The 18,350-nt window shown below is 39.8% G+C and overlaps 1 protein-coding gene across 1 annotated transcript in view; it reads right to left on the reverse strand.

Annotated features, from left to right (window-relative positions):
• Positions 1 to 18,350, reverse strand: part of ATF7 (activating transcription factor 7) — a 140,357-nt gene that overhangs the window by 115,128 nt on the left and 6,879 nt on the right. The window contains exon 2 of the mRNA XM_081318504.1: positions 5,224 to 5,339. The gene's annotated coding sequence lies outside the window, so the exon portion shown is untranslated. The remainder of the gene's footprint in view (positions 1 to 5,223; positions 5,340 to 18,350) is intronic.

The raw sequence follows: 18,350 nt of genomic DNA on the forward strand, positions 1-18,350 counted from the left end.
ATTTGGATTCCCATCAGCAGAGTAGTTTAAATGGCTCCACAGACAAAATCATCGCTTTTTTTGTCATGTGGTAATTTTCAATTCCAATGTGAAACAAAAAACAGTGTATTGAATGTACTATGCTGCTTTTTCAACACTAGTGGTAGAGGCAAAGCTAGAAGATCCTGAACATGCTTCAGATGGAGGACACAGTTCCATGTTACCCCTTTCAGGTACTCCACATAAGAAGCACAGCTATGAATACCAATTCTATTATTAACAGAATCTTGCAGGATTGAAATTGTTCCTCCTCTTGTTTCCTTTTACTCTCTGGAAATCTAGGAAGTTTCCCCTTCTTGAAACATTTCTCATGTGTCTTGCCTCTCCTTCTGCAGACTGAGATTATTATTAGTATTTATTAAATTTATTTATCCCTTATCTTGCCACAAGGCAACTCTAGGAGGCTTACAAAGTTAAAACCAATAATGCAACCACTACGGTGGGAAGGTAACAGCGTTCCGTGTGCCTTTGGCGTCTAGTCATGCCGGCCACATGACCACGGAGACGTCCTCGGACAAGCACTGGCTCTTTGGCTATGAAACGGAGATGAGCACCGGCCCCTAGAGTCGAAACGACTAGCACGCATGTGCGGGGGAACCTTTACCTTTACCTTTATGTTAATGATACCGAGTTGTACAATTGTTACTCCCATACCAGATGAAGCACACTCTCAATATCTTGATCCATTGTCTGGTGCCTGGGAAGTTTGAAGAAACAGGATCACAGTGCGGGGTACTCTTGATTTCAGCAGCTACTGCTCGATGGATAGATGGAAGCCATGGCTAAGAGGCCTTTGCTCAGCTTTAGCTAGTGTACCAGTTGCCCTTATCGCAAATGTTAGGACTTTGCAACAGTGATTCATACTCTCATTGCCACTTGCTTGGGATCAGTGCAACGTGGTCTACGTGGAACTGCCTTTGTAAACCACCTGGAAGCTTCAACTAGACCATTATACTTGTGTTCAAGTCTTGCATTGGATACTTAATGGCTTCCAAGTGAATTTCAGAGTGCTGGTTTGGACCTTTAATGCCCTACATGGCTTGGCTGGAAGATATTTCAAGGATCATTTTCTCCAAAAAACCTGTCTTAACACAAATGTCCCTAGAGAACCTTTACTCCATCCATTCACTACCATACTTTCCACTTCATCATTTTCACAAAGTAGACGGAATGGTGGCTCATAGGAACGGCTTCTCTTTTGTCATTTTAGATAGATAACCTTTATTGTCATTTTTTTTACTGTGGGCACAATGGCACACATTAAAAATGAAATTTAGTTGCTCTCAAAGTGTACGTGTACATAACACACATTTAAACATACTATATACAACATATGTATTGACCTACACCCTTACATATAAGTAACATATAAATATTATTCACTGTCCATCTTGAATACATAACGGAAAGAGGAAGCTTGAGAGTTCACAAGGTTAATGCTGTATGGAACGAAACTGTGACTGAATGTGGATGTTCTGCTACGGATACCACGGAGCCTCCTCCCAGAAGGGAACAAGGAAAACAGGTCGTGAAGAGGATGTGTAGTGTCCCAGATAATCTTACGGACCCTGTTCAAACAGCTCTTCTGTGCTACGTCCTGGATGGGAGGGAGGGAACTGCCAAGGATCTTTTCGGCCATCCTCACCACTCTTTGCACTCTCTTTTCTCCCTATTCATCAACTCCTACTTTATTAACAATTTATAAACTGTTCAGGATAGAAGCATTTATAAAAGTGTTTGAATTGTGATTATTGTCATCTACTTATTTTGGGGTTTCATTTTTTTTTATTATTCTACCATTTATTTTGTATATAATTTTATTTATTCATTAGATTTGTGTGCCGCCCATGTCATCTATTCTATATTATGCCATTGATGCTTTAGCATAATGGATGATTTTGTAATTCACTAAGAGTAATTTATTTATTACGGGCAAATAAATTAATAAATAAAGTCTCCTTGGGAGATATCTGTAAGGTTGCCACATGAACTTCTCTTCCTCCTTTATAAAAGCACTTCACCTCCGTGCCCTCCTTAGAAAATGTGCTACCAGAAATATTTCTTAGCAAGGGCCAGAGACTCTCTCAGCGTCAGGAACAGCTGTGATATATTCTGTTGTAAAGTATCCTGGCCCTGCTGAAGGAAAATTGCTAGGAAAGTCATCTTTCTACTGCAGTTTCAACAGCCAAGTATTTGTAATTCCATATATTTCCATACTCGTACCTTCCTTAAGCACACTGTTTTTGTGCTTTCCTTGTGGCTTTCCATTCTGAAACTGCAAGAGTGGAGTGTAATGGTATGTGAGAATGACCTTGGGGATAGTGGATTGTAATGTAAAGGGAACCTTGTTCCCTTCCTCTCCATCTTTGTGTGTGTGTGCATACATGCACATACATACACACACACACACACACACACACACACACACACACACACACATATATATATATATATATATATATATATATATATATATATATATATATATATATATATAAGGTAAAGGTAAAGGTTCCCCCGCACGTGTGCTAGTCGTTTCCGACTCTAGGGGCCGGTGCTCATCTCCGTTTCAAAGCCGAAGAGCCAGCGCTTGTCCGAGGACGTCTCCGTGGTCATGTGGCCGGCATGACTAGACGCCAAAGGCGCATGGAACGCTGTTACCTTCCCACCGTAGTGGTCCCTATTTTTCTACTTGCATTTTTTACGTGCTTTCGAACTGCTAGGTTGGCAGAAGCTGGGATGAGTAACAGGCGCTCACTCTGTTACGCGGCACTCGGGATTCGACCCGCCTAACTGCCGACCTTCTGATCGACAAGCTCAGCGTCCTAATCCACTGAGCCACCGCGTCCCTTTTATCATTAACATATTGTATCCTAAACAACGGATGACCTCCTGCAGCTTCATGTAGTTATTAAAAACCTGGGAAGAGAAAACTAATTTCTGCAACATTTCAGAGAATCTGCCTTAATTTTCTCCTGTCCGTTGACTAGAACTCTCTAGGAACACAACGGAACTTTAAAACAGTTCTCTGCATGTAGTCCAGAAGGCTACCATGATGGATAATGTCAAAAGCTGCTGAGAGGCCCCAAAGTGCAAGAAATGAACCATTTCCCCCACACAGGTCCTAATCAAGGTCATCTTCTATAGGAACAACCAATCATATCTTAGTTCCATTGTTGTTGTTGTTGTTAGCTGCAAAGTCATGTCCGACCCATCGCGACCCTATGAACAACGTTCCTCCAGGCCTCCCTGTCCTCTACCATCTTCTGAATCCTGGTTGAAAAGGAATATGATTCCTTTAAGGTGCTCTACAGCTGAATATTGACTGTAGTCTCAATAGCCTTTCTCCAGAAGAGCAGTTTAGAGCCTGGGGCAATACTTATCAGATGCGAAAAGCAGTGGCGTAGCGTGGGGGGCGCGCTCTCACTGAGCTGCTCAGGGAGCCCCAAGGGCTGCACAGAGTCGGCTTGGCTCCACTCTCGAGCTGCTCTTTCTTGCAAAGCGAAACGAGTCCGGCAGGTGAGATGGGCGGCCACATAAACTGAATAAAATAAATAGAAGCGCCCAACTCTCCGCCCAGGCTCAGGCCAACCGCAGGCGCCCCGGCAGGCTTGGCCGAGCGAAGATGGACCCGCCGGCCGGCCAGCCTAGCTTCGTGCGCATGCGTGGCTTTATTTAGCGGGGCTCACGTACGAGCTTGAATGCAGCGGCTCTTGCAGGTCGGAGCCCCGCCCAGCTGCCCTCGAGAGGGACCCGGAAGCATCCCGCATGCGTGCGACTCTTCTTGGAAAGTCTACGCCGCTGCGGGGCGCGTCTTTTCGGCGGTGCCGTGACGTCACTTGCCTTGCCCTGGGTGCTGACAACCCACGCTACGCCACTGGCGAAAAGGAGAGCCTCTTGAAAGAGAGGGTGCATCACAGCCTCTTTTGAGACTAGTGGTATCAGTCTCCTGCAATCAGGCACTAATTCAAGAACACAAGTGACCAGAGACACTAAAACAACACCCTATTTATTTCCTTTGGTTAAAGTTCACAGGCCAGAAGCAGTCCTAGATAATGTGGTCGGACTCTCCCTAGTTATCAAAATGGCCTCAAGATTTCTGTGAATCTGAGAATTTATAAGCAAATTGCTGTGCCAGCGATTCACAATGGCTAGGTGGGACATCTACCATTTCGTTTTTTGTTTTTTTTTTGGCATAGAGCACTCTTACCTCTGACATTTCTTTAGGAAGTTAGCAACTGGTACCACGTCAACAGTCAAGGGATGACTTATTCAAAGATTTTGAATGAGGCATGGATAGGGCTTAGCCTATTAGCTGAAAGTTCCTTAACAGATTAAAACAAAAGACAGTGGTTGGTCTTAAACAGTGCTTTTTTTGTAAAAGAAAAAGGTGCCGGAACTCACACATGTCATACAACCCGCCTTGCCTACCCTACAAGGTTCAATCCAAAAAAGGTGCCGGAACTCCGTTCTGAGCGTTCTATGAGAAAAAAAGCCCTGGTCTATTAGCGAGGCCTATCATAGAAATCTTCCTTTTTTTTTCTTTAGAAATATTCTGGTGATAAGATTGAAGAAGGGACTGACAGTTGTCTATGGAGGATGGTAAGTTTTTGGTATTGTATTACAGGCTTACAAGGTGGCCCCACCCAGTCTCCAATCTAGATGCTTTTATTCATTTATTCCAACTTCTACATCCACCCAACTCAAGCAAGTGTCTCTGGGCAGCAAACAATCATAAAATAGTTAAACACAATTACAATATATTACTCTTGCAATTTGATTTGGTTGGGAAGCCCCAAAATGGGGGTTCCTGATCTCTCTCCTTCCCCCATGGGAGGTGGGTGAACATGGGTGTGGGTCTGTTCTAAAGGGGCTGTGGCCTGACTTAAAGACTTCCCAAGGGACATCTGGGGAATAGCACACCAGACTAGGCTTCAGCGAGGAGAAAAAAGCATTAAACTAATCCTTAAAACTTGAAAGACTAAGTTTAAAATTCCAGTAAACCCAATGTTTGGAGAATATGTCACATTTCAAATTTTAAAAACTGGGATGAAAAAAAAAGATTCCTGAGCTGGAATGGGGCCCCGGGCTAATTATGTATCCTAGAGAACATCATGCTCATAAGCAGTTTGTTTACATATTCAGGAGATGATGCAGAGGCTGAAGCAAAGAAGAAACACATACCTTTCATAAGGCTTTCATTAGGCTCTTGACTTATTTTCCTTTTCTCCCTGATGAAATAATCTTGCCAATTATAGTTGAAATAGTCATCTCAGGTTTTTCCCATAATTGATTGCATTCTAAAGATGAATTATACACACACACACACAAAATCAGCGACAATACCCAAACATAAGAGTTCACTCAATCAGCAACATAAAAAAAAAATTGATAGCAAAATTGATTAGTGAGCCTTGGCAAACTAGACCACATTCTGAGATTTGCAGAATACATAAAAAAGTAACTATAGTAGCATCCCCACCCCATAGGACTCAAATAAAAACTGAACACCTTTAAAGGCTCAACACTTCTTAATCTATATTTGTCATCCATTTGAGAAGAAACATGATCCACTGCCTATTTATATTAAGAATTGTCCTTGCGTGTTTTCACAACTGTCTGTGCACATGTCTGTCATCAATTGGTCGACAAAGACCACATTTCATCCATCAAAAATTCAGTCAAAAGGATGCTTCCCACAAGTATATTTTATGTATTGATTGTGGATGTTTGTTGATTCATAGTATTTATATACCACACAAATATATATGTTTATATATAAAATAGTATATAGTTATATGTATAATATGAAATAAAGCATTGTAATTTGCCTCTATCTTACATTCAAGAACTATTTTTCATTCAGGAATTGAGCCTAGGCACTATCAACATCAGAAAGAGATAGGTTGACAGATGAACAAAACCGATGAGAAGAAAAATCTGAGGAACTGACCCATCAGCCATTCCTACTATTCGCCTTTCAGCTTGTCACCATTTTAGGAAGACAAACTCCAACGAAGTCCAGCACGCTGCACTTCAAAAAATAGTTTCAAAAAGAAGCCAAAGATAAGGTTTCAGTACGGTTTCAACCCAATGTCACATCTTACCATAAGGAAAATGAATGCTTTATTCCAATAAAAACAAATGTGAAAATGAGGACAATTTTCAGTTGTAAAGAATGAAATGAACTTCCAACTGCTGCCTCACTACGGGCCAAGACATGACCCAAAGATCCCTCATGAAGCCGATCTTTGGAAGAGCAGCTTTCCAGCTAGCAAGAGCAACTGGTGTGCAAAGCAGAATTTCCCACTTACTATATAGGACCTTAAGGTGCATTCCAAATGGTTGCCTGTTGTCAGGAATCCCATTTAAAACTTCAAGTTCATGTATTTCCATCCATCAGATCCTGTGTTTCTTAATATAGATTTTAATAACAGTTAAAGGGAAAATGTTATAAATGCCTCTTTCAAGTATCTTCCCCTGCCTCGGGCAAGAGACTGCTAACTACTTTGCATGCCTGAAATAAACAAAGATCTATGTCTAAAAAGCAGCTTCATTTCTCATGCTCAGTAACAAAAGCCACTCTTGACTAGCACCTGTATAATTAGTTTCCCCAGCGTTTAAATTGGGAGACACCTTGTGTAACAACAGATTTAAGGAGCTGCTCTTTGCCAACATGGGCGCTTGCTAGAACTGCAATCCATGTCCCAGAGTTTCCTGTAATTTCTTACTGACATGATAAATGTCACCAGATAACCAGAATAGATATATAATGAAGACTATTTTTCTGCCCAGTGCTGATGAGGAAGAGGATTTACAGTAGTCTGAGGCATTCACACAAGCATTCTTTCTCTCTAGTGTTCCCACACTTCTGACCCACCTGATAAAATACAACCCTAAGTCAACTTTAATATGCCTTAAAGAACTTTTTGTTTTTTTGAGAATCATGTTTCGTGTAAAGGCATATTTTATCATACCTCCATTACTTTAGGTCTATTGGTTGATTTCAGCCATCACAGATATTCTCTTCTCCACCAATGAATGTGTCTATATGACACACAGGTAAATGTATGAACATGCATGTATATTTCAACCAGTCCAAAAAAGGGCAGGGGAAAAACAAACGTTAATTGAATCAATAACCACTTATTAAAACTAATTGTCTGCAAAGGTATCTCATTTACATTTTTTTTCTTCAATTTATTTTTCTTTCATTTTTTGTTTTTATGGCGTAAGTCTGAAGACAGGGCTTTCTCACCTCTGTTATTTGTAAGGCATGCTGGGAGTTTGGGAGGCTAAAACTCTAGTACAGGGGTAGGCAACCTTGGCTCTTTTATGACTCGTGGACTTCAACTCCCAGAATTCCTGAGCCAGCTGGCTCAAGAATTCTGGGAGTTGAAGTCCACGAGTCACAAAACAGCCAAGGTTGCCTACCCCTGCGTCTAGTATAATCAAGCTACAGAGCCATGATACCAATAAATCAGTCCAATATGTGTTGTAAATTTTACCCAAACTTCAAGGCACAACAAACAGGTTTCATAAAAGTACACAAAGTAAAATGCCAAGATGACCACTCAATGTACTAAAATTAAGGTTGTATGTCAATGGGCACTTTCTTACTATGTCACATGCTACAGGATGTGCTTCTGTAAGAAAAAAAAATCTAAGTCAACATCCTGGAAAACCATACAGTTCCCAACAAACCAAATAAAGCAGTGGTTACAATAAGTCATTAAAAAGAACCCTTAGTTCTTTGCTTTCAAGAACACTGTATGTAGACACAACTCATCTTGCTGAAGCAGCAAAATCTCCCTAGCTAAAAAAGTGAAAGAAAGGAAATCTGTGCTCTGAAACTGTTCCAAAAGCACATCGCTCCTTGACAAGGTTTCAGAGGAAACACATTCCTCCCATGCTCACTGAACTTTCTGATGTAGGCTGGAGAATGTATTGACCAGAAGTAGCTAAATGGAGAGGAATCAACCATGAATCCTCACACTTTCCACTACTAAAGAAGGTGGTTGTTAAATGAGTTGTGCCTGATTTTATGATGTGTTTTTTTTGCCACAGCTGTTAAGCAAATCATGGCAGTTGTTAAATGAGAGTTGTAAGTGTGAGGACTGGTTGTAGGTCAGTTTTTCCAGCACTATTATAACTTCAAAGAGTTGATAAATGAATGATTGAGAGCCCAGGACTGCTTGTACTAATGCCAACATACAGAAACAAAATGGAAAATACGTAAGAGACTATATAAGTGCACAGAAAAACATGAGCAGCTACAATATAGAATACCACAGTTGGAAGGGACATTGGGGGGTCTTCTAGTCCAGAGGTACCCAACCTTTCGGGTACCAGGGACCAGTTCTGTGGAGAGAGGTTTATTTCGCCGTCTGGAGGGTGTATGTTTTTGTGTGCTGCCTGAATCCTTCAGATGGGGCTTTGCTTGTTTGTGCAAACCAGTTGCTGGCACGGCACGGCCTGGTACTAGTCCACGGCCTGGGGCTTGGGGACCCCTGTTCTAGTCCAATCCCCTACTCAAGCAGGAGACCTTATACCATTCTGGACAAATGACTGTCCAATGTCTTCTTAAAAACCTCCAGTGATGGAGCAACCATAACTTCTGAAGGCAACCTGTTCCACTGATTAATTATTCTAACTGTCAGGAAATTTCTTCTCAGTTGTAGGTTGGAACTCTTCTTGATAAGCTTCCAACTTGTCTTGCCCTTGCAGGTTTTGGAGAATAGATCGACCCCACCTCTCTGTGACAACCCCTCAAATATCAGAACATGGCTATCATCACCCCTAGTCCCTCTCTTTGTTACACTAGATCACACATGTCAAGCTCACTATATCACGTGACGTCGCGCAAAGTATTGGGACGATTTTGCCATTGCCGGCAATTGGGTGGGCGTGGCTTCCGGGACGGCAGTTTGACACCCCTGCACTAGATATTCCCAGTTCCTCCAATAGTTCAGCGTATAGTTTACCCTCCAGCCCCCTAATCATCTTTATGACTCTTCTTTGCACTCTTTCTAGAGCAGGGGTGTCAAACTCGCAACATCACATGATGTGTCGCGACATATCGCAACTTTTTTCCCATTGCCGGCAATGGGGTGGGCACGGTTTTGGTGTGACGCATCCGGCCCTTGGGCTGGCAGTTTGGCATGCCTGTTCTAGAGTCTCAACATCTTTTTTGTATTGAGGTGACAAAACTGGATGCAGCGGAAGCCCACAGCTCTGCTCCTAAATCTCACTACTGGCAGTTTAATGTATCAGAACTGCATGGGTAAACACAAAAGGCTGTAATTAGAGTGGAGAACTACAGAAGCACTTGCTCTCTTGTGTAAAACCTGGCTTTTGTCTCTTTCCTATAACTCCCCAAGTTATTCAAGGAATTTCCAGAAGAATAAATTTGGAAAAAAAGAGGAAAGGGACGAGAAATCCCTGATACTTATAACAGGGATCTAAGAAAATTATTTTCAGTATACACACAAGCATTTTGTTACAAAGTCTTCAAAATCTAAGTCTTAGTATTCCTGTAACCCAGTCAGAGATTCTAAATTGTTCTAAAGGTTGACCAGAATTTGAATTTGAGATCAAAACCATTCTTGTCATTTCTAAAATGTTCTGCAAACATTCTAAAAAATATTGTTTTGTCAGCCTAAGGATTCGTTTCTATTTTTTAGCAGACTGATGTTAGCACAGATCTGCCAATTTAAGCTATAAAGTTCCCAAACAGAAAAATTAGCAAGAAATCAGTATCTATTTCTTTAAAAACCTACATGTCAGGTTATCATGGTCACTATACACAATACAGCAATATTTTCTAGAAATATTTTAATATTCTTCATTAAAATGCAGCACAACTAAAAAGGATGTTGGCATGGGAAGGATTACAGTAAAGAGTAAGACAATAATTATAAAGATTTAAAAGCAAAAAACCTTTTTCGTAAAGTTTGCATAAACTATATATCAGTGGTGGCGAACCTATGGCACGGGTGCCAGAGGCGGCACTCAGAGCCCTCTCTGTGGGCACCCGGGCCACGCCCCGGAGGTGGCAACTGTCCCTCTTCACCAGCCACCTGCTTATTCACCAAGGTCTCACGTGGCTGAATGCATCACAGCACGGCTGGTTTTCCTCCCCCCCCCCATCTCATCCCTCCTGGCCTCGCATGCTCTCCTTTTCCTGGGCACAACCCACTGCATCGCCTCAGCTGTCAGCCAAACATACATCTCGGAGGCGGCTTCACTGAACTGCTGGTGACGGGCTGCAGAGCCCCAGAGTGTGCCAGTCGAGGGGCCAGCAGACTGTGGCTGCGGATGGACACTACCCCAGCCCTTGCCTTGCCCCATGGCAATGGCATCCCCACCCTGCCTCGCCTCACCCCAGAGGATGAGTCTCCTGCCTACCGCCCCACCTGCCAGAGACCTCCTGGAGCTGCCCCAACCCTGCCCACCCCCCACAGGTGTCCCTCCCCACGAGCAACATTTATTTTTTATTTTAATTCAATTTATATCCCGCCCTTCTCCGAAGACTCAGGGCGGCTTACAAGCTTAGCAGTAGCCTTCATTCTATGTATATGCCTGCTTGTTAGGGCTTTCACACACCCCCAAGCGGCATTATTACAAAGTCAGCTTAATTGCCCCCAACAATCTGGGTCCTCATTTTACCTACCTTGGAAGGATGGAAGGCTGAGTGGGCCACACCCACCTGGCACCCAGCGAAGAATAAGTGGGTTTTGGGTTGCAGTTTGGGCACCCGATCTCTAAAAGGTTCGCCACCACTGCTATATATATTTAGATATTTGTATATCATGTTGCCCAATATACTTTTTGCAATCTATTTTCTCCTATATAGTTCTACCCATTCCTGCCCCACAAGCCCTGTTGTGTTGTCTCATTGTGGCAGGGATGCTCTACTGATGAGAAAGGTGGAAGGAAAGAGAAGGGGGGTACCTGCAGCAAGTTGGATGGACTCAGTTATTGTGGTGATGGAATGCCATTGAGAAAATCTTTTATGTGATAGCTAGCAGCTGAAAATGATTTGATGGCACGTAATCCATCCATCTGTTATTTTTTAAAATGAATTTCACTAATAATTATATCACTAATAAGCACTGATAATGTTCTCATACATATGCTCTTTATCAAGACACCTGCAACACGTCTTCTTAGCCCATTTCCAGGTTGGGTAGAACATGTATTTATTTTGATATAAAACTGTAAATAAAAAATGTAAATTCACTAATACACATATATACGTAAATACACACACACACACACAATTTGTATTCTGCCTTTTTTTACAAATAACTCAAGGTGGCAAACATATCCAACATACTTTCCTCTTCCTATTTCCACCCACAACAACTCTGTGAGATGAATTGGACTGAGAGAGAGATTCCTTGGCTCCTCTATCTGAATGTTTATGTAAAAATAAAAATTTGGGCTCACTCAAGCCACAAGGAAGAAACCCTGATGTTTGTTTGGTTTCTATAGCCACCCATCTAAACTAAGGACTATGAGTGGTATATATATATAAAAAACCAGTTATAAACAATTAAAACAACCTAGGCGAACTCAGATTAGGTAACACTAGAATCCCAAAGTGTGCTAGGCTATTATATTGCAAGCTATAGTGATCTTTTCTGCACAGACACCTAAGTCATAAAGCATAGTTTACAAATAACAATGGCTGTTTATCAAGCCAAAACCATATAATCCTTATCATGGCTTACTATGTAAAGCTGGGCTTGAATATCAACCCAAATCATGGCTTGCACTAATAAAACAAAACAAACCATTACTAAAAATGGGAGTAAGATTTTCTTTCGGTGAAAAGACATATTCTTTCAATGACAACTTAATGGTGAAGCCCAGGGTAGGAAGAACTCATATGGAGCCCCTTAAACATAGTTACATTATATTAATCAAAAGCTTAAAAACAAATTTCAGAATACCAAAGAATCGCAATATTGTAGTCTTTCTTGTACCACTTTTTTTAACCAGTATGCTTCTTACCAAAGAACTTCTGCTTTGCAACAACAAAACAGAATGTTCCAAGTGTGTGTGGGGGTGAACTGTATTGTTTCCAGCATATATTCTGCCATAAGGTGCAACAGACTGTTTAATAATTAAGATTTTAGCTGCTATCTCCTGTTTTAATTATTGTACTGCTGCAATAGAATAGTTCTGTTTCAACAAACTTGAGTTCCTGAATGATTGGGGAAAATTGTACAAAAGATATATAAACACATCACTACTATTTATACTTTAACTGCTCAATATTACTACAAAGTAATATAAAATTCTTAGGGAGAAGTAAAATGAACTATTTTGCCTTTACTACAACTACATGTTGGAATCTGGGGCATCGTATTAGTCTAGCGCCGTGGTGGCGAACCTATGGCACGTGTGCCACAGGTGGCATGCAGAGCCCTCTCTGTGGGCACACATACCACAGCCCCAGTCCTAGGCCTTCAGCTGAGTTTTATAAAACCTTTTCGCTTTAGGCCTCCGCCAATGTGTGCAAAAAAAGAGGTTTAATCAATCAATCAATTTCAACTTCTCACGGAAAAAAAAAGATCTCGCAAAGTTGGAATTGATTGATTGAACTTTTTAGTCCCACCCAGTCTGCCATCACAGCCACGCCCACCCAATGGGCCACACCCACCCAATGGGCCACGCCCACCCGGCACCTGACGATACATAAGTGGGTTTTGGGTTGCAGTTTGGGCACTCAGTTTCTAAAAGGTTCGCCATCACTGGTATAGTGCCTGACTGGATCTAGAATATATAAGTAAGCCAAACTTTTAAAATATGCTTCATTAAAATGTTAGACATACTACTCTTATTTTGGACTACTCCAGGCTACCAAGGCATGACAAGTGTTATCAAGAGATGCTCCCAATCTAAGCTACACCTTGTTGTTGAAATCACTGTCAGGTAAAACCTTTCAAAATTTCAGTGTTCTGATGTATAAGATTTCAGCAACTGTACAAACATTTCAAGGAGCTCATGGAAGATTGCCAACATTGTGTGACATTTCTACAGGTCTGATAGAGAATGATACCTACCATTTAAGATTAGTGAAAACATGCAAACTAAAAAAAATATGGTTTGAGTTTGAAAGATTTCCACTTACAGATTTTAAATCTGCTGTCTAAAATGGTTGGAAATAATTCTAATTTCCTCCTACAGGAGTTCTGCAGGAAGGGTTTTGCAGCTCATCCTTATAATATACTATGTTATACATCAGGGGTGTCAAACTGCCGGGCCACGGGCCGGATGCGTCATCCAGAAGCCACGCCCACCCCATTGCCGGCAATGGCAAAACTGTCCCGATACGTTGTGCGACGTCACATGACGTCGTGAGTTTGACATGTCTGTTGTATATGAACACAACACTTTCTTTCCAAGTTTCCTTCTGTCAACATGAACCATGTAATAAACACTGAATAAAATTGTCATTCTTTGCTGTATCTGTTACAGTTATAATCCAATTCACTTATTGGTGAATTAGTACACTGTAAATATTTTAACTTGGATACTTTTAAGAAATATGGTACATTTCATAAATGTATCAAAAGCAGAGTTACATTTTCCCCACTTCAATCCTGATTTCAAACTGATATCCAAAGTGGAAAAGATTCTTAAATTTCAATGCACTATTGCTACCTTACTGATGATTTATAAATTTGTTGATTAAAAGGGTTGAATATGGGAAGAAGTGTATTATGATATAACTTTAAAAAAGGAGGACAGATAAATACATTTGTTTGTAACTGCTGTAAAAATAGGAAATTGCTTCTTTATATACCGTATTTTTTTACTTTTTCACACTTTTTCTTCCCTTTTGTCTTTTAATTTTACTTTATATTATTTCATGTTTATCTTGTTTCTGTGAAAATCTTTAATAAAAATCATACAACAAGAACTCATAAGAACTAAAACATGTATTAAAACAATTCTTTTTTTACCGGTAATTATTTTTTTATTTTAATTCCATTTATATCCCGCCCTTCTCCGAAGACTCAGGGCGGCTTACAAGCTTAGCAGTAGCCTTCATTCTATGTATATGCCTGCTTATTAGGGCTTTCACACACACCCCAAGCAGCATTATTACAAAGTCAGCTTAATTGCCCCCAACAATCTGGGTCCTCATTTTACCTACCTCGGAAGGATGGAAGGCTGAGTCAACCTTGAGCCTGGTGGGACGCGAACCTGCACTAATTGCAGGCAGCTGGTGTTACTTAAGGAGGCATTAGCCCACTGCTCCACCAAGGCTCTTTGTGAATACATTCTAATTATTGCTTTATTTCTTCTCAAAATCCCAGATATTCATTGAGGGCTAGAAATGTATCCAATAGAATAAATAAAATGAAACTAGTAATTCACAAAACTTCAACAAGAAACCTATTACCCTGTTAAGGTCTTGATCTTGATCTCAAGATTTAAATCTTTCCTACTCCAGAGCTTGATAAAGAAAATGACAATTTCAAAATACCGCAGAAGGATATCTGCAAGATATTGAAGAATGAGTAAGAGAAATATCAATAAAGTCCCAAGGAAAAAGTATCTGGCAAGTTACTGGAAGACATAAAGGCCTTAATTAAGGAGGCACTGTGGATGAATAGTTTCCGTATACAGGATAAAAAAAGACAACCTGCTCTAAGAAAGATTAAAAGAAGCAAACAGTGCGTAATGTCACAGAACACTTGAATTCACCTTTCCCATTAAAAAGTCCCTGCAGTTGTAAATCATGCCTATTTTCTGTTCTGAGTGGTTTGTCAGCTAGAGCACTAGATGAAGATAACCTAACCACACTGATCCATACTTTGTTTGGATTATTACACTGATTTATATATGCTCTTGAATGTAGTTTGGAGTCACCACCTTGTACAGAATGCTAATATTTATTTAGCTCTGGGCTCAGTAAACAAACTTTGTTAAGGCATGTGCAAATCATTTGGAGGGGGCAAAATGACCCACTGGATCTATTCTTCATGCTCCAACCATCCCAGTTGCCAGAATGGCTGTTATGAAATCCTTTGAAGGTCCTCTGGACATCCCTGTATAAGCCTTTTGTCACCAATCCTGGCAGAATTTCCACTCATCCCGAAGACTACAGGAAAGCTTCAAAACAGCCATTTCGATTCTTTAAAAAGTTGGATTCTTTGCAGTTTTCAGGAACAGATCAAAAGGGGAGTATCAGCTGCAGAAGTTAAATGACTTGCAGAGGCCTACAACAGAACACGATTTAAAATTTTCAGCCTTTTTATTATTTTTGTTTTATTATTCAGCGACTCTGCATAGACAGCAATGTGTACATCCAGTAAAAAGAATGCCCTTTTTGCTCAAAGTTAATTCACAACTATTCTCATCTAAACTCTACAGGCTGCAATGCACCTCAAGAGTACAACATAATAGCTAGAGATGATGGGTCTTGTGGTTTTGATGGAAACTAAGTTAAAAAAGTTAGCTCAGAGTATGCCCATAGTTTTCTAAATGGCATATGAATAGAGACTGTATTCAGTATGATTTCCCAAGGGGGACCTTGAGATTTCAGGAAATGTTGGCTTCCTGGGATTTAGCAAAACTGCAGCATTTGCTATTTTCAGACTGTTCCCCAATTTCCTTACTGTTAAATAAATGTTTCCTCACAATTGTTCATGTCTAAATAGGCATTTTGAAAAACAAGATTAGAGTACTGCAATCAAGTGAGAATTATTGATAGACTGCTGGATCTCTACTTGTTCCCCAATACCGCCTTTTGAGGCAGGATTTATAATGGTATAAGCCCATTAAAATATAAAAGCAAAAAACTGATGCTGTCAGACAAACAAGTTTACCCTTTTTTAATACAGCCCTAATTAGAAGGGGAGAGAGAAGGAATTTACTATATATTTTAATAACTTTGCTATAAACAACATCATCCTCTCAGAATGCCATGTGCATCCTACAGCGCAGGGGATCAAACATCAAAAACACGACTCAAGCAAAATGATATTGAAAATTATATATGTGTGTGTTCACTCTTCCCTTATTCCCAGTAAAATCTGAGGAGACTGGAAACATACAACTCAGCCAGTCATTCTTTACAGCATTTTTGACAATGCTACTCTTTTAGATTACAGGATGCAAGAGGATTCTCTAGCCACCATTTATTGGCAAATATTTCTTAGCCAATTTTAGCAACATAATAGGTAGTCATTGACTTACAACAACAATTGAGCCCAAAATGTCTGTTGCTAAGGAAGACAGTTGTTAGGTTTTGCCTCATTTTATGACCTTTCTTCCCACAATTGTTAAATGAATCACTGAAGTTGTTAAGCTAATGGCATGGTTATTAAGTGAACCTGGCTTCCCCACTGATTTTGCTTGTCAGAAGGTCCCAAAAGGTGGGACCTTCACATGTTCCCGGGACACTGCAACCGTCATAAATATGAGTCGGGGGCCAAGCCTCTAAATTTTGATCAGGTGACCATGGGGATGCTGCAACAGTCGAAATGTGAAAAACAGTCATAAGTCACTTTTTTCAGTGCCATTGTAACTTTGAATAGTCACTAAATGAACTGTTATAAGTTGAGGACTATCTGTAAATGTCCTTTTTTACTTTCATTTTAAAAAGGCATTTGAAAATCCCAGTGTATGATATTGGCACTCACATGGTCTCCAAAAATATAAATAGATCCTGATTACTTATTACTTCTTGTAATACAGGTAATCTTCAACCTGTGATTGTTCAAAGTTCTGATGGATCTACTTGGGCGGTACTTACAACCTGTATTCAAAGTGCCAACAGTCACGCCACCCCCATGTGATCATGTGACTGAACTTTGTGCACTCAGCAATCAGCTCTCTCTATATGGCTATTTGCAGCATCCCAGTCATGTGACTACATTTTACAACAGTTTTGCTGAAAAGAGTACCACTGGTTTGCTTAATAACCACAGTATTCGTTAAATGACCATAGCAAAAAAGATAGTAAAATCAGGTTGGTCTTGTGGCTGGCACACTTTACGACTGTCACCAGTTATGATCACAATGGACAGGGTCCATTACAGTCATAACTCAGGAACTACCTGTAGATTCTTATTACTTATTGTGTAAATAAAAGGACTAGGAAAAAAGCTAAATAATTTCATAGCAGAAACTCTAAGATGTTCCTATGGATAACAAAACATACTTTGTAAAGCAGAGCTATCACAAATATACCAATTCACTAAGCAAAACTAATACTGCATTTTTTTAAAAAATATGTTTGAGATTATTTCAACTAATTTAACAAAAAAAGTGTCAGAAATAAATGCAATAGTTTATCTTAGCTAAAACATAGTCATAATAATGCCCTTATTTTATTAGATTTTTTTAATGCAATTTCCAAATTAAGTCATGAGGATAATTGATTGGAGTAGAAACGCAACAAAAAATGACCTGTCTACAGATTTGATTGCTTAAAGCTTTATCAACATCTAGCATATACTGAAACGTGAAGATTTTAAATTAATTCAAATTGGAAGGCTAAACTTCAAATCTAGCTCAAACTGTGCTTTAGGGACACAATTCATGAATAAATCTGAGTAATTTAGGCTTTCAAATGGGAATGCTTTTATTTAAATCACTATTATGAGTCAAAATAATTGTAAATACATGGAGGGAAAACATAATTGTTCCCTTGTTAGGACTTAAAAAAGTATAAATAAGCCTCATTAGCATGTCTTTCTTAGAACAAGTTTCAAATGTCTAGTCAAATATCTAGTATTATTGGCTAATACTACACTACCGTTCCATAGCTACTGAAAAGTATCAAAATCATACCTATATAGATTCAGTACTTCAGGAAAAGAATTTGCGCCCAAAGAGGAAACTTCTATAATTGTTATTTTGATTACTATTTTAACATTGAAACACTTGTCATTTTGATTTATAATCTTATTTACTTTGGATATTTTTCCCCCAAAAATATAACAAGGAAGAAATTCTAACACCATATAAATATAGGAAATAACATTTGTATTATTGAAACCGAAGCATTACTGAATGTTAGATGGCTGTACAAAAAAACTTATGCTGGTTATTGATTCAATAGTGAAAGCCTTAGTTATGGGGCCCCATAATCCATAACTACACAAAAGATTTAGGCATTAGCCTGAGATTTACAACATATGAAAAAGCAAAGCTCCTGCATTCCCAAACCTGTTCATAAAAACTACTATGACCGGGATCACAAATGAACTCACAGTGCCATCCAAGATTTCCTATCTATAAAGGCTTTGGCAATAATGTAATTCTCTTAATCCCCACACTATCAA

The sequence above is a fragment of the Vipera berus genome, assembly GCF_964194415.1.
Source record: "Vipera berus genome assembly, chromosome: 2".
Classification (NCBI taxonomy): Eukaryota; Metazoa; Chordata; class Lepidosauria; order Squamata; family Viperidae; genus Vipera; species Vipera berus.